The following is a 13486-nucleotide window of genomic DNA, read 5'->3' on the forward strand; positions in this document are numbered from 1 at the left end:
TGTACATATAATTGATTTTGAAAGAAGCCTTGGAACTAAAGTCCAGACAATGTTATGAGTAAACTGATTTAATTCCTCTTTCATGGAATTTACCCAACTAGAATCAGCTATGGCTTCATCAGTTTTCTTCGCTTCTATTTGAGAGATAAAAGCAGAGTGTAAAAATAAATTGAACATTTTTTTTCTTGTCTTCACCGGATCAAATGGGTTACCTATTATCAAATCATGTTGATGACTTTTACTCCATCTGTAATATCCCAACCTTTTATCCTTCTATTGTCAACAATGTTATTCTATGGTTTGGTATCATGGATATATGGTTAATTTATTATTGATCATGGTCATTGTTTTGATTCATGAGTATAATTGATGGAAGGGTTGATATTTTATGTTATAGAATCAATATGGTTATTACATTGTATTTATAGGTATTTATCGTATGGTTTTGATATGGTTAAGTAGATGGTTGTGTATTTGAGGAGTTGTTATTGTAACACCCTCGACTTATTTCTTAAATTGACAGCGGAATTTAAAAATTTTCTTAAAGGAAAGAAGGATTTAAATCTTCTTAACATAAACACATTTCAAAACATACAACCCAAAAGTATATACATGACCTATTAAGTGTTGCAACAAAATACAAAATATCATTTTGATCATGTATATCAAAATATCTTTCTTCCTTCCTTCTTCTATGCATATGACCTCGACTCCAATCAACGACCTGGTCCGTCACTCTTATCTGCATCACATGAAATAACTGGAATGAGTTATAAAACTCAGCAAGTGGAACTCTTACATAGCAATGAACATGAATCATACTCTGAAAAACATGACTTTGAAATCATTAAATACCATCTAACTCTTGAAACGTGAATAATATAGTAGAACATGAACAAAAACGATGGTAATTCTCTTTTCTCTGTTGGATTGATCTCTAAATAGTATCTTTGTCTCTGTACCTATATCCCATCGATATAAATCGATTACTCTGTCGGGATATAAGCCTATGGTCGTTGATCAACTAATTGCATGCAATCTCTGACTATCTATTTATCAATCCAATAAACCATTTGAACTTTCTCTTGGACATTTAAACAAATACTTTGAATACTCTTCTCTTTTGCATTCTCTTTTATATAATTGAGACATATACAAGCCTCTAATATACAACAAAGTGTATCCATACATAACATGAATCAAATGGAAGGGAATAGCATGTTAAAACCATTGAATTACAATACATATACTTCATGTGAGCACAAGGAATGAATTCCACTTACTACACTTGGAGCACTTGATTTCCTAAATCTTGATGGTGATCCTACAACAATAAATTCAATAACTAACCATCAACACCCAAATAATAACATTAGATGACCATTTAACCCAATACATCTATCACAACCATCATCCCCTAACTCCACCATCTTCAATAACTCAATAACAAGAAGAAAACCACTTACCTTAGTCCCTTTCTCTAGAAAGATGAAGTTCCAACTCTGGATTGAAGATTAATTGCTTGATTGAAAGAAAGGGTACGAAGAAAATGAAGAACCCTACTAGGAATTGTTGGAGGAGAGAAAAGAAGGGAAGGGATTTTTATGCATAAATACACCTAAAACACGCTTTTGTAATGTACTGGGCGCTCGAGCGGTCATAAATTACCGCCCTACCGCGGACATTTCTGCCCAAAACCAAAATTCCCGAATTAGTGGCGCTAGGGCGGTCATAAATTAGCGCTCGGGCGCCACTCTGCGCACCGCCACGTTAAAGATCGCTTCCGAAACGCCTCTTTCCTTCATAATTTGGAAAAGTGGTAAACTGGAAAGTTGTAGCTCTATGTCTTGGCTTGCATCTCCAATTAGATTCATGTCATTTGGAGGTCTGAGTAAAAAATTATGCTCAATCGCCCAACATGTGTCACTGGAGGAACGACGAAACACACAACACACTTCGGGGCACTTTTGGCTTACCTTCCACAATGATTTGAACAAAACTCAAAATAAGAAAGTTATACCTGATGTCTTATCTTTCTAATGGAAGTAACCTCACCTCATTTGGATCAATATACAAATTATCATGAATTTAATCGTAACGCCGCTACAATAACACTACACAACATCTATAACCAACCATGCTATAAATCATAAATCGACACTCTTAACATCCAAACTATACTTAAACTTGATCGAGTAGTCCATAAACATATGAAATCTTAAACCGTACTGCTCACCAAGCTTGGATATTACAGTTATTGTCGTGAAGGTATAATGTTGGGAGTTGGTGATGGTTATGGTAATGAATGGGTAGAATAGAAAGTTGATCTTGTGACAAATAGGAATTGGAAGTTCAGAAACGGTATGAAAAATATGGCAGTAGTAGTGGTTTTTAGCATAATGTTTTGTATATTGATCCAAATTATATGAGGCTAATTCCATTAGAAAGATAAGATATAAGACTATAATTTTCATGTTTTGAGTTTTGTTCAAATAGTTGAGGAAGATAAGTCAAAAGTGGCCCGAAGTGGGTCGTGTGTTTCGTTGATCTTGCATTGACACATGTTGAGAGAATGAGTATAACTTTTTACTCCGACTTCCAAATGACCTGAAACTATTGGGAGATTCAAGAAACGACATAGGGCTACAACTTTCATGTTTACCACTTTTCCAAATTATGAAGGGAAGAGGCATTTCTGTAGCAATATTTGAGGAAGCTGTGCGCAGAATGCTGCAGGTGGCAGTGCCTAGGCGCTGCCATGGCGCCTAGGCGCTTCCAGGCAGCACCGCGGCGGTGCCAAACGCGAAGGGCAGGCGCCGCAGCGCCAAAGATGGCGCCGCGGCGCTAGAAGTGCGAAAGTTGTTGTTTTAAAACACGTTTTTGGTAGTTTTGAAGGCTTATAACATGATTCTAGAGGCTTCTACTTCATTCTAACCTTCTCCCTTTTCCTTAAAATCGATTCATACCATTTTCTCTCTAGTTTTCTCTCCTTCAATCTCTACACCAAGTGCAAAGATTTTAGTTGTATTCTTAGTGGTTTCTACATATTCCTCCAAGCTACAAGGTAAAGGTTATATTATTTTGGAGTTTAGAAGGGTTTGGATGGTTCAAGGGTTAAGTTGAATTGATGGATTTCTTAGATTAATGTTGATGATTGTTGGTTATTATTGTGTTGATGTTTGTAGGAATCATTCAAGTTTATCATATCCACCATATTGTTGGATTTGTTGTAAATAGAAGCTTTCTTTTCAAATGATCACATGATTTTTATGTGTATCAAGCCATGTTATTGTTAATTAGCTCCTTCCATTGATATGTAATTGATATGTATATTGTTATATATTCATTGTTCAAGGATTACCATTGAATTCAGTGACAAATGAGCTAATATTCCATTGTTTCCTCCAAGTGTTTGTGAAAATGCCTCAATGAACTTTTCTATAATTAAAGCCAAGGAATGATAGTAATTCATGCATGTCATTGGCCAATCACATGATTATGAGTATCTCTCACAGTTTTGATATATTTATATATCATAGAGATACTATTCACAGGTCACAGGTCACAGAACTATCATTTCTTTTTTTTTTAATTCATGCCATGAAATACCATCTATATTGTTTTGCCACCTATTGTTCATTGAAGATGGTATTATTCATTGTTCATTGCCATTGATTCATTGTTTATTGCCATTGCTATAACCATGTTTCAAGCCAAGCCAATGTATATGTACTTGTTATGTATAGTTTTCTGCTTACTGAGTTTTATCTCATTCCAGGTAATGTCATGTGATGCAGGTGATAAGAAGGATTGACATGGGTTGTTCGAGGCGGAAGAAGTCATATAGAAGGCTATGGGAAAGACTTTTTGACCATGTCATTTTTATTTTGGTAGTGAAAATGTGAAGCTTTAAAATATCAAGTATTTTGGCAAATTGAATGGGATAAAAATTATGTTGATCTGTTCTTTGTGTAACACGCTATGTTAACTGCTTCTGCTCAAAATCTTTAAAAAATTCCGGAAGCTGCAAGCGTAGTTCTAGTTGCCTCCTTAAAAGTACGATTTATGCGTTATGCTACGTCATTATGTTGCGGTGTTCTTGCAACTGAGAACTCATTTCTGATTCTCAAATTTTCAAGAAACTGAGAGAGTGTTTGGTTGACAAATTCAGTTCCATGATCGGATCATATTCTATCAATCCCAACTGACATTTCATTTAAAAGTCTTCTGAAAAATTTTATTAGCTGTGTAGCAGTTTGATCTTTTTATTTTAGAAAAACTTCCCAAGTAAATATTGAGAAATCATCAACAATCATCAAAGTGTATTTCATTCTTCCTAAAATCATGACTGGTATTATACCGAATAAGTCCATATGCATCAGCTCTAAGTATTGGGTTGTTGGAACTTTTCAAGTTCGCAATCTTGATTTTGATGTTAACAAAACTTGTTATTTTGTGTTACTAATGATTCACCTTAGTGTGCAGAAGCTATGATCAGTTACGAGCTGTTTACATCGCAAACTTAAGACCCAACCGATTGCACAAACTGAATCAGTCGAACTGACATACCAAACGAGCAGTTCAGCTGATAGAGGTTCAGCAGGAGAAACTCAGAAGTTTGGCCAGCAGAAGGAGTGTTCAACTGATGAAGAGCCCATCTGACCAGTTCAACTGAACGAGAGTGAAATCAGTTCAACTGACGAGTCAACTGATTTCACCAGCCCAACTGAAGATCAGTTCAGCTGACTAGTTCGGAGCATCAGTTAGAATCTTTCAGTTGTAGATCAATACAAGCTCATTCTAGTGGATTCCAGCTATGCACAAAGGTACAAAGCAATTGTCTAGTCAAAGGAAAATAATGAACATTGAATCAGAGCATTAAAGACAAATGTTCCAGAAGGACAGTCAAAAAGTCGAGACACAATGTCCAAGGAACAAATTCAAAATGCAACGGATACAATAAATGAGCCTCACTGTATGATCTAACTTTGCGCCTATAAATGGAAGATGAAGATCAGTGAAGACTATAAGCATCACTTCAAATACCTGAGAGAGTGTGGTAAAATAAAGGGCACGCTTATTCGTTTATCAGCTTTCAAGAAGCATTCAGCCTAGAGGGATACCAAAGTTATATCAGCTTAGTTTAGAAGCTTATTTCCCTTAGTATGTGAGAACACCTTTCTGGTATATTCATTGTTCAATTCTCACACACGAACACACACCACCACTCAAATATAGTCTTGCACAACGATATTAAACTTGTGTATGTAGTCTTTGACACATAGACGTTAAAGAAGTGTTGGCTAGAAGGTGCTGCCTTCAGTCTAGACTAGGAGTTCAGTTAGGCAGTGGGTAAGTCCTAAGCTGGGTGGGTTTGTACAAGTAGTTGTATAAATCAAAGTCTTCTAGTGGATCCTACCCGAGGTGGTAGAATGGGTGACGTAGGAATATTTGAAGTTTCCGAACATCCATAAACATATCTTGTGTGTTTAACTGATTAACTGCTATCTTCAAACTGTTTGGATCAACAAGAGTATCCGTCAGTTCAGTTGTCACCATAACTGAACTGATGTATGCGAAAACTGATCTCCCTTATTTCAGTTATTCAGTTTACATAAGTTAAAACGTTTTCAAATATAACAGCTTTCTTCGCAAAGGATTACTTCGAGTATTTTCCGCTTGGTCTTAAAACCAAACTCGATTTAATTCATCGGCGTTAACATTCTTAGAACACGAGCTATTGCAGCTCATTGGAGAATTTAGTGTTTGAAGCATCCCAAAGATGCCCAGCACACGATCCTTCAAGGGTAGAATATTACTTTCTTTATTTTTAAAAGAAGATCTTACTTGCTTCCCAAACTGACAAGTTGAGTATATTTTGTCTTTTGAAAACTCAATTTTTGACAGACCATTTACCAGCTCGTGGTTACTATGGTTTTGAAGTTTAAGTGGTTTAACCTTTTATGCCATAACCAGTTTTTAGATTGATTTGAAGCTACAAAACAAACTGGTTCATTAGGTTGATTATTCCAACTGACCTTATATGAGTTGCCACATCTATTGTCTGCATAATAATGTTACCAATTATGTTTTAACAATGCAAGCATGTTTATTAAACTCAACTGAATAATTATGATCACATAACTCACTAATGCTAATCAAGTTATATTTCAGGTTGTCAACAAGTAGAATATCATCGATAATAATGTTACTATGTATAATCTTACCCTTACCCACGGTTCTATTTTGGGAAGCGTCTCCAAAACTTATTTTGGGATTTGAATACTTGATCAGTTGTGATATCAAATCTGCATCTCCAGTCATGTGTCTCGAACATCCACTATCCAAGTACCAGACTGAATCTTTTGTCAATTTACCTGCAACCTGTTTACTGTTGGATTCCAGTTCGGCATCATTAGCTATGAGGCATTTCACATCTTTTTCATCACTGAAGCTTCTTGAGCTCTTAGAGTCTGATGCGTCACTATCAGTTTCTGCCTATTTGGACTAGCCACTAAGGCTTCATGCTTCTTTCTGATGATTTTTTGTCATACTTAGATTTCTTTCTGTGCTCAAAGGGCTTCTTTCTCTTTTCAACTGATCTCTTGCTGTCATTTTTTGTCTTGGGACAGTCAGCTATAAAGTGACCAGTTTTATCACAGTTCCACTCTTTGGAAAGACCAAGCATCACTTTCAGTGCAATTTCTTTATTTGAATACACTTTTCCCAGTGCATTCAGTTCATTAATAATGCTACTGACCCATTCATCGAATTCATTCATCGATTCACCAGATTTCATTCTGATGTTGTCGAATTTCTGTATAGCAACTGAAAGTTTATTTTCCTTAGTATGCTCATTGCCTTCACATAACTGAATGAGTTTCTCCCAAATTTCTTTGACATATTTACACATCTTTATTTTGCTGAATGTATTCTTATCCAGCGTCTTGCATAGTATGTAACGTCCCGAAAATTTGAAGGTTCACGTAAACCACATGCATGCAAGTTATTAAATTTCTTTGTTAATTTATTAAATTATTTTAAAGCTTTAACTGCATTTTTATTTAATTAATTTGTGTTTAAATATTTTTATGCATTTTATGCATAATTCATGCATGGTAGAATTTAGTTCATGAAATTTTAAAGGTTCGTTCATTAAAGATTTTTAAGTTTCATTTCGTGCTCGAACGAGGAACGGAGACCGGAGAATTTTCAGAAAAAATTATTTTATTACATGATTAATTTTTATTAATTAATATAAGGTGTTTTAAAGGTATTTTTCAAAAAATGAGATTTTATTGAGTCTTTTGACCAGCATGATTTTAATTTTAACGGTACGTAAATTTTATCGAATCGGGAAATTTTTTGAGGGTTCAGCTAATATTTTCAAAAACTTTCCAATACGAAATATTTTTCGGGAGTATGTTTGAGTTTAATGGGCCTGCTTTTAAATTTATTGGACATAAAATTCTCTTTAAATTTTTAAAAGACCATTTAGAACCCATTATATTATTATTTAATTAACTAGTAATATCCTAGGCTCCACTAAACTTAATACCCTTTCCCCCCAACAACCGACACACCTCATCCCCCATCAGCTCCTCTCGTTTTCAGCATCATTTATCCAGCAAGGTTTCGGTTTTCTCTTATCTTTGCAAAGGAAAAAGTCTACGGTGTTCTCTCGTCTTGTTCTTGCGCTTCAATAATCAAAGGCACGCATTGTATCTTTATTTCTGCATCATTCATGCATATATATGCTGTTATGTGTGATGTATATAAGTGTTTCATTCGGCATGTGCAGATCCAATTTCCATGGTTTGTTGTTCGGTCTATGCATGTATCATTCTTTTGCACCTCACGTTTGATTTTCCAGGTGTAAGGGGTTGCTGATGAGAGCCCTGAGAGGCCATAAGTGTCGAGAAGTAAAGGATAGTAGGCTGGAACCGAAGGTTGCTTGTGATAGGAGAGCCGATCGGGGAGATGTGAAGAGGGGCCACAATTTGAGGGTAGAGTGAGCTGATGAGTGAGCCGGCTGCGTGGATGACTGTTCCAGGCCTTGGACCAGCCCTTGCTGGGTCTGAACCATGGGTTAGAGGGGGCCGCAAGCTGTTGGACACGCTTTTAGGACAGCTGGTGGTGTTGAGGCGAGGTAGCCGTGCATGCGTGCTATTGTGATTCTAGCATTCGCATTCGTAGTGTAGGCAATGCATGGCTAGGGTCGTTGTGTCTTTGGGTCCATAAGGGTCCGTGACAGGTCTAGGAGAGGGCCGTGAGCTGCTGGTCTTGGTTCAACAATAAATCGAAGGGATTAAAGCAAGGAGAGGCTTGGTTAGTGTTGAGCGGGTTCGCTGGTTCAGCACGGGGGTTGATTGATTGGGCAGTAGGATTTGTTAGGATAGTTCAAGGAGAGTCTTTTGGGTTTGGTCATGACTCTAGCATAGCTGGTTTGATGCGGCTTTTGGCTAGGATCGATAGTCACGTAGCAAGGTGCAAGAGGGTTTGTAAGGAATTCGTATTGCAAAACGTCCAGCATCTTTCAGGGTCTGTTCGAGAGGTTAAGGGGTTTGAGCTTAATGGTTTTAGAGTCTTTTAAGTGTTGTTAAGGTGTGATAAAAAGTTGAGAAAGTTTTGGTTAAGTTTTGAGTAGATTCAGGTTAAAACCGAGACCCCGGTCCAAGTTTTAAAACGAAACGGTTAAGTTGTGAATTTGGCTCGAATTTACTTCCAGGAATGCTTTTAAAAACGTTTTGGGATATTTTAAGGAATTTGGTAAGCTTCGGGTCGATTTTAGAGGTTCATGGGTGAAACGATAATTTTCGGGTTTCCAGGGCAAAATGGACATTTTGAACCCGGTGTGAGATTTTGGTAATGGCAGCGCCCTGAGCACATTTTATAATGTTTTAAATGTTTATACATCATGTTTATGAATTTTTATGAAATTATGATAAATACGGTGCATGATTGGTTTAAAAGAAAAAGTTACGTATATGCATGTATTATTAAGTGGTGAATAAGATGATGTTTTTTGAATGATGGGAATTGGTTGTGATTAATACGATGATACGATGATATGATTGATGATATCGTGAGGGAAAAGGCCCAGAGGGAGCCCGTTTACGGGAGAAGGCCCCAGAGGGAGCCCGACGATCGTATTTCCATTGACATGATATGATGATATGATAGGCCAAGGCCAAGTTGACGGGTGAGAGTATCGCTGGTGTCCCCGTCACCCAGTACTGTGGTTATACGTAGATGGATCCATCGATAGAGCTGATACAATAGAGCTGATACGAAAGTCACAACTAATGAACTGAATTCAATAAAAAAGAAAATGTTTACGTATACGATTATATGAGATGACATGCTTTGACACGACATGATTTTACACGAGACATTGATGTTCATGCTTTTAAATTTCATGAAATATATGTTTACGTATGCGATGATATGAGATGACATGATTTGACACGACATGATTTTATACGAGCTGTTTTGACACGTATATGATGATAAGAGATGAAATAGTTTGACACGACATGATTTTATATGATACATTTATGTTCATGTTTTAAAGTTCATGAAAGGTATGTTGGAATTAAGCTTTTTAAGTTCATGAAAGATATGTTGAGTATGATATTTTTCACTGCCGTGTGCCTGTATATGTACTTGTTATTCCTGGTACAGGTGTGCTGAGTCTTTAGACTCACTAGGCGTGTGTGATGCAGGTGAGCTTCATGATGAGGAGACCGGAGGTGCCGAACTCTGAGTAGGCAGACTTGGTGGAGTGACATGACCCGATGACCACATGTTTTCCGCATTATGATTTATAATATTGAGATGAGATGAATATTTTCATACGTTGATGATTTTAGGATTTTTGCACGTTTATGTTTACGTTTATTTTGGATAATGGTCCGTGATAATTTTTATTGGCAAATGCTTATGAGTATTTTTAAATGATATTTTCAGTAGGACTGCATGCCTATTTTTGTGTTAAAATAAATATGATCATTTTTAAATGTTACTTCGTAAATGCGAGCTTTTGTTTAAAAAAAAATTCCGCACTCTTAAAACTAGTAGACGTTACAGTTGGTATGAGAGCAAGGGTTCTGTATAGTGTTGTGCCACCGCCAGCTTCTGCCGCTCAGTCTTCAAGCCTCAAGTCTGTAAGCTTTCATGATTTAAATGTTTTAAATGATTTACTCTTATCACATGCATGTTAACATGATTTACGATTTATGAAGATCTACGATATATGTTTAACTGTTTTTATGATTTAAAGATTTATTGTTTTAAAAAAAATCCAGATTAAATTGCATGTTGGTTACGTTTGGAATTGGATGTATCTAAGAATTCGAATATTGGGCTTTAGGAGAGGTTGAAAATGATTTGACTATATTAATTTTTGGGTTAGTAGTACTGATGTTCTACTTATGGGCCATAAGTTAATCTTGAAGATTATGAATGCTTTTGGGACTTGTAAAATTTCTAAGAAATTATTGATGGTTCGTGATTGCTAGTTGAATTAATTTTTGAGGATTCCATGTAAGGATTAATGATCCGAAGACTACGACGATCTTTGGAAGTATAAAAACTTAGAATTTATTTAGGATGCATGCTCTACCTAGTTGGATTTAAGGATTTAATTGCATGAATTGAGAATTTTAAGGACCTAATTGTAATAACCAATAATTTCAGGACCTAAGTGCAAAAATAAATTCTAAGAGACTATTTTCGAATTTACCAAATTTTGGGATTAAATTTTGAGTTTCGAGAATTTTAAGGTTTAATGAGGCTAATTTGAATATTCTATGGGGAAAATAATGCAAATTTCAAAGAGTTGCATGGCCAAAAATGTAATTTTTGAGAACTTTAAGAGCCAAATTGCAAATTCTGAAAATTTTTATGATTAAATTCGAACTTTTGAGGGACACTTGAGTTAAATCAGTAATTTTTCAAGGTCATGTGGATTGATTTTGGGTCTAATAAGCTTAAAATTATTGAACTTTATGTTACGAGAAACTTATAAAATGAAATTAAGAACGCCAAAAATTTATGCGTAATTGTGGAATTTTCGATATTAAGAACAAATTGGATAATTTTTGAGAAAATTTAGAATTAATGTTGCAATTTTAAGAAATTTTGGGGAAATAGTTTAACAGTAAGTGAGAATCGAATGGTTAAAAAGATATGAATTTTCGATGATTTAGGCTTGAAGGGATATTTAGAACCTTGAAACATCTGAGTTATAGTGTTATAAGAAATGTTAATCAAGGACATTGTAAGATAAATCAAAATTGGGCTTGAAAATTTAAGCGTTAGTGAAATAATGTTGTGGCGAATTAAGAATTTAAAGTGACGACAATTTAAGGTAGAGTTGATCAGTTAGATTAAGTTATAAGAATAAACATTGAGTTAGCAAAATTTTTGGGAACTTAAGTTTGATGTGTCATAAGTTTTAGTCATGGTCGTAACAGTTAAGATTATACCTTTGTTGGAATTTAAATTTTTCTAAAAAATTGGGCATGATCGATGGTTAGATTATTTGATAGGCACATATAAGAATTGAGGTAGACACTTGGTTTTAAGAAATTTTTGAAAGTCATTGAGAAACTTGAGAATAAGTGAATATGTGTGTAAGGATTATGTTATCTAATGCTACTTGGGTCGCGTAAACTTGAATTTTAAGTTTATGAAATAGGTGTTCGTACGAAAATTTTGCTTGAAAAAAAAAACCCAAAAGAAACGAGTTGTGTTCATCATATGTTATCAATGAACGAATATTAAGATTTTTATCGAGTAAGAAATCTAAAAAAAAAAATCTTGATGTGGGAGTTCTAGAATTCTATTGGGTTATAAGTGAAGTTGATTTATTAGAGTTAGTCCAACATTAATATGGGATAACTTAGTAAGTTTTATACGCTAGAATGAATTAAGCATTGAGAATACGTAAGAACACGATATTCGTTTCAATGAGGAAAGTCCAAGGTCTTAGGTCTCAATTATATTGTAATTGGGAAGAGAATAGTTTAAGCATGTAATTGATACTAAAAAGGTTTTGTTATTAAGTAGAAGATCGATATTGTATATTTTGGGATTTACGAGTTAACGTTACTCGAGGATTAAGATTTACAACAATTTTACATTCGGGATGTACTTGTAAATAGTAAGTTATGTAAGTTTGGTGTCGTAAGATAAAGATTTGATTCAATGATCTTAGGCTAATTTTGTTATGAGGTTAAGATAAGGTTTAACTTTTAAGCGTATCACCGAGGATAGAAGCCGGTCATTAAATTTTGGGCTAAGGTTTCCTAAGTCGAACTGTATAAATACAAATGTAATATGTCAATGACATTACGGGTATAGTATAAGAAAAGTAAGACGCAATAAAATTCGGACTGCCGTTTCTAATATTAGGAAGTTTAAGAAAAATTGAAATTCGAGGTTATAGAAAATTAGAACAAGGTCACCATGGGCCGTTATAAGTGGAGTTTCGCAAACAAGGATTTAGAAGGTAGAGTTTATCGGGACCGAGAAGACATAAGGACATCTTAAGATTTATTATTTCATCAGAGTAGCGCCGCGGAAGCGTGGATTATTGGGATACTGGCATTAAGAGTTTAAACTTTTTATTTGTCAAGAATAAGCGAATTTCGGGGACGAAATTCAATTTATGGGGGGTAGATTGTAACGTCCCGAAAATTTGAAGGTTCACGTAAACCACATGCATGCAAGTTATTAAATTTCTTTGGTAATTTATTAAATTATTTTAAAGCTTTAACTGCATTTTTATTTAATTAATTTGTGTTTAAATATTTTTATGCATTTTATGCATAATTCATGCATGGTAGAATTTAGTTCATGAAATTTTAAAGGTTCATGCATTAAAGATTTTTAAATTTCATTTCGCGCTCGAACGAGGAACGGAGACCGGAGAATTTTCAGGAAAAATTATTTTATTACATGATTAATTTTTATTAATTAATTAATATAAGGTGTTTTGAAGATATTTTCAAGAAAAGGGATTTTATTAGGTATTTTGACCCGCATGATTTTAATTTTAACGGTACATAAATTTTATCGAATCGGGAGACTTTTTGAGGGTTCAGCTAATATTTTCAAAAACTTTGCAACACTAAATATTTTTCGGGAATATGTTTGGATTTAATGGGCCTACTTTTAAGTTTATTGGACTTAAAATTCTCTTTAAATTTTTAAAAGACCATTTAGAACCCATTATATTATTATTTAATTAACTAATAATATCCTAGGCTCCACTAAACTTAATACCCTTTCCCCCCAACAACCGACACACATCATCCCCCATCAGCTCCTCTCGTTTTCAGCATCATTTATCCAGCAAAGTTTCGGTTTTCTCTTATCTTTGCAAAGGAAAAAGTCTATTGTGTTCTCTCGTCTTGTTCTTGCGCTTCAATAATCAAAGGCACGCATTGTATCTTTATTTCTGCATCATTCATGCGCATAT

The sequence above is a fragment of the Primulina eburnea genome, unplaced genomic scaffold, assembly GCF_022965805.1.
Source record: "Primulina eburnea isolate SZY01 unplaced genomic scaffold, ASM2296580v1 ctg473_ERROPOS1500000+, whole genome shotgun sequence".
Lineage (NCBI taxonomy): Eukaryota > Viridiplantae > Streptophyta > Magnoliopsida > Lamiales > Gesneriaceae > Primulina > Primulina eburnea.